Below are 4,814 nucleotides of genomic sequence, written 5' to 3'. Positions count from 1 at the left end.
AACTGAGAACTAAGAGTAAAAGCATAATCATTTCAAGGGATGAAGAGCCGCACCAAATTTTAGAGTGCAGAACTGTGATGTATACTAAATGAAGAGGCAAAATGTTGATTTCACTCCATCAACAGTCCTTAAATTAAGCAAACTTGAAATCTATATTGCACAGTCATTCAGAGTGACTTCCTAGAATTTAAGGTTTAGGAAGGTAAAGTGACTTTTACTTGAAGACAGCAAGTCATCTAACATTAGACACAGCTGAATATCTGATGTGAGGAAGGGACAACTTTGAATATTCTTGGACAGTAAGCATGCTGTAAAGTTAAAATAATGCATGGAAAACAATGTTATCTGGACCACTGAAATGAGATTAGCACTCCTTGAAGTAGAATATAGCAGACAGGACATTCAAGAAACAAAAAAATCAAAGCCAGGTGCAGTTGCTCACACCTATCATCCCAGTTACACGGGAGGCTGGGACAGGGAGGATCATGGTTCCAGACCAGCCTCAGCAAGAAGTTAGCAAAACTATATCTAAAGAGAAGAAGCTGGGCATAGTGGTATAGCCTGTCATCCTAGATCTGCTAGGAAGCCTAAAATAGATCAAAGTCCAGACATGGGTCTTGGAAAGGTAAGAACCTATCTCAAAACAAACAGTCCAAAAGAGATGATAGACAATGATAGTTCCCTGCCTAGCAAATACAAGGCCCTGAATTCAAACTATAATACAAGAATGGGGGGGGGGGGAGAGGCAGAGAGAAGAGAGAGAGAACAAGGGAAGGGAGGGAGGAAGGGAAAGGGGAAGAAGAAAGGGGAGGAGAGAGAAGAGGGGGAGAGGGAAGGAGAGAAGAAGGGAAGGAGGGAGGAAAAGAGAGAAAGGAAGGACAAAGGGAAGTAAAGAAGGGAGGGAGGAAAGATGGGAGGAAGGAAGGGAGGGATGGAGAAAGCAAGTGAATGCGAGTTATCCAAGAAAAGGGCAAGGAGAGTATGGGAACCATACTCTTGCCACAAAGCAGGTACAGTAGCCCAGGAGGCGATCCCTGGGCCCTAAGAAATGGAAGGACCACAGGTGGAGACACACAGTCTTCCTCAAGCTCAGTGGGGAACTGCCGCATGGACCCTAAATCTCCCAACTGCTGTGCAAACTGGAAATGCCATGACAAGGGAGCCAAGCCACCAAAGCAGAGAAGAGTCTAAGTGGCATAATTCAAGTGCCCACACTCGACACTTTGACTCAGAGCTTATTAAAAAATAACACGCAGTACACCTAGAAAAACATAAGCTAACTATGGCAATTTGCTAACTTGTCAATATATTACTACTACCACACTTAGGAGAAATCCAGAAATGGACTTTCATTTAGGGGAGAACTTTATACCCAGAGCACCTTTTTGTATGAAGGACACTTTACAGCCTTTAAAAATCTCATTATAGGGCTGGGAAGGTGTCTCAGTGGTAGAGCGTTGGCCTTGCATGCATGAGGCCCTGGGTTCAATTCCTCAGCACTACATAAGCAAAAAAGAAAAAAACGGAAAGTGGTGCTGTGACTCAAGTGGTAGAGCGCTAGCCTTGAGCTGAAGAGCTGAGGGACAGCGGCCAGGCCCAGGGTTCAGGCCCCACGACTGGACCAAACAAGAACAAAATACAAATCTCATTATAACTTTTCATTTTCAAGAAGATGAGTGACTTTTGTGGCTCTTGAACAACTGCTGCTTGTATTAAGATTGGATACTGATAAAGTCAGGTACATTCCAAATGGTACTACAGAGATGCTTCTGTAAAAATACAAACAACAAAAGGTCATTGAATATCTGTAAGTGTTTGAGTATCCTTCACAGAACACAAAGGGAACACACAGTAGTTGTTCCCTTTCCTGCTCACCCCGCTCACCGGGACGACTTTATAGAAATAGATATACTGTCAAGCGGTGTTTTTGTACTGGCTGAAGACATCATGTTTAGCTGTGTCAAATGAAGACACCAAACTTCCTCTTCTTCAAAGTAAAGAGAGGTGTCATACTCCCTGGGGAGAGTCTGAATGTCGGGCTGCCAGAAAGAGTTGGGGTTGGCTCACTCACACAGCAGATGAAAGGCCAGCGTGATATTTCCCATGGCTTGAAGAATTCTGTCTTGAGAATATAGGGGCCCCAATACTGAATTTTTAGCAGATTTGACCGTCAGTAGTAATTTTCATGAAACCCATAAAAATCATTCTTCTGCCTTGATGTCTCTTGTCGCTTTCAACCCGAAGCCTTCTTCTTCAAAGATAACCACTTGAAACCTCTTGACAGAAGCCCCATTTTCAGCGGCCCATGTCATTCGATCAGGAAAGTAAGCTCTCTTTCCATCAAAAGTAACAGACAGATCTTTTTTTGCTTTTTTCATATTTTCTCAACCAGAGACCAGATCTGCACATACTCTTCCCATTCTTTTTTTTTGGGGGGGGGGTCCAGTTGTGGGGCTTGGGCGCTGTCCCTCAGCTCTTCAGCTCAAGGCTAGTGCTCTACTACTTGAGCCACAGCGCCACTTCCAGCTTTTTTCTTTTTGCTTATGTGGTGCTGAGGAATCGAACCCAGGGCCTCAGGCATGCAAGGCAAGCACTCTACCACTGAGCCACCTTCCCAGCCCGACTCTTCCCATTCTTTTCCTGGGCCAGGTGCAGGACGGCTACATTTCTGCAACAGCTCACTGGTCAGGTTCAACATTTCCTTGGATGACACAGTGGCTGTAGCTCCAGTGCCTGATGTCTGAGTTTTCACTCGACTCTTCTTACCTATTTTCGGACTTTCTGCTTCTCCTCCTTGCAGCGGTGGTGCCACACTCCCTCTGACAAGTGTTATTCAAGTGTCCTGTTTTTGGTTGAATGCTCAGATAAACTTTTAACGCCTCTCAAACTCCAAGTTTCTTTGGAGTGGGTGTCCTATTCCTATGTGACCCCCCAGGATTCCTTCTGCACAGGAAGACCTGTGCACATCCTGGACTTCTTATCACTGTCTGCCTCCTGATGGATAGGAGGAATTATGGCAAGGTAGAGCCACAGAGGGCTTCTGTGGGAAATATCCAGCAGAAAAGGAGGCCCACATTGAATTTGTTCCAGCACCTGCTCCCTACCACGTTATTCACCTGAAATCATTTGCCTGTAAAATGAGACGGTGATTCCAGAGATAGTTGATTTGTTGTTGTTGTTGGTGGTGGTGGTGGTGGTGGTGGCTGTGGGGCTTGAATTCTGGCCCTGGGCACTGCCCCTGAGCTCTTCAGCTCAAGGCTAGAGTTCTACCACTTGAGCCACAGTGCCACTTCCAGGTTTCTGGTGGTTAATTGGAAATAAGAGTCTCAGGGACTTTCCTGACTGGGGTGTCTTTGAACCATGATCCTCAGCTCTCAGATTCTTGAGTAGCTAGGATTACAGGCGTGAGCCACTGGCACCCAGCTAAAGAGATAGTTGATTTTTTTGTTGTTGTTGTTGGTCATGGGGCCTGAACTTTGGGCCTGGGCACTGTCCCTCAGCTCTTCAGCTCAAGAATAATACTCTACCACTTGAGCCACAGCTCCACTTCTGGAAGTAGAAACTTTCCCAATGGGGAAGCGGCACTGCCTCCACCCTGGGTGAGCTCAACATGTTTACTTGGGGCTCGAGGTTGTGATTATAATTTAGTGGAATGCTATTTCATAATGTCTTGTTTTATTCATTCATGTAAATTAAGTTCCTCATGCACTTGGGACTGCATGTATCTTTATTCCTAAGGGGCACTGGAGAGCTCATTAGTAATTGTCTGGGAAGTATGCTGCAGATAAAAAAAGCTCTCCAGAAATGTGAGGGTATTTGGGGTGTTTTCAATTTGTAACTCATTGTGAATGGATTGGATTTTTTTTTATTGTTTTGTTTTTAATGCTGTTTTGTTTTGGGACGAAAAGGATAGCTTCAAATCCTGCATTCAGCAATGGTCAGCACACGTATCAAAGAAAATGTGCAAGACACAAATGTAGGTCTCATGTTTCAATGATTTTGATATATTCACTCCTATAAAGGTTTGAGGATAAGATTGAGGATTCCAGCCAAGGAATGCAATATCCAGGGGACTGTGCCACTAAGTCATACTTGTGGCCTTGAAAAGGTGCAGTGACATCTTGGGCTATGGTCTCTACTAGAAAGGCCAATCAGGCTACATGACCCCTAATAGGTGACATCTCACGTTAGACACCCCAGCACACAGGTCTCTTATACAAGCCTCACAGTACACGGGCCACAAGGCTGGAGCTCCATGTCTTGTCTGAGCTTGGCTGTGCAACTTCTCCATATTACCCAGCTAAGTGGCCACAGGGCTCACACTTTCCACCGCACTGTAATTCACTCATGTTGCTTTTAAGGAGCTTCGGAACACAGGGGAGAAAAGGTTTGGTATTTGTTCTGGCTTCTTATTCTCCTTGCTCTCTCTGGTTCCATTACCCAGACTCAGACTGCCAAGAAAGGCCAAGTCTATTGGAGGTTCCCGTTCACTGTTAACCATTTCTCCCCTGCCTGACCCAGCCTCTTTTCCTACAGCTCCAGTGATAGGAGGATCTTGTGGACTGTTTTATACACTTGTGACTCTTCCTACCTATTTCATCCAGTGTGATGAATTTCTAGTAAATGAAACAAAGATGATCGTTTCCTTAAAATCTCCCAAACCGTAACATTTATTAAGAACCTAAGTCAGGCCCTGGTGGCCCACATTTATTATCCTAGCCACTCAAGACTACTGCCTTTTGTGACTTTTGGGGCGGTGAAGGCTCTTCTGGTGGCTCCCAGCAGAGGAGGGGACATTGTTTGAGGCAGTAGTT

The 4,814-nt window shown here is 45.1% G+C and overlaps 1 pseudogene; it reads right to left on the bottom strand.

Moving 5' to 3' along the window:
- Positions 1-1,794: 1,794 nt before the first annotated feature.
- Positions 1,795-4,349, bottom strand: LOC122121224 (annotated as a pseudogene).
- Positions 4,350-4,814: the final 465 nt, after the last annotated feature.

Source organism: Dipodomys spectabilis, unplaced genomic scaffold, assembly GCF_019054845.1.
Source record: "Dipodomys spectabilis isolate Male_0828 unplaced genomic scaffold, ASM1905484v1 ptg000187l, whole genome shotgun sequence".
NCBI lineage: Eukaryota > Metazoa > Chordata > Mammalia > Rodentia > Heteromyidae > Dipodomys > Dipodomys spectabilis.
The sequence above is the reverse complement of the archived record's forward strand: the minus strand, read 5'-3'. Positions and strand labels throughout refer to the sequence as shown.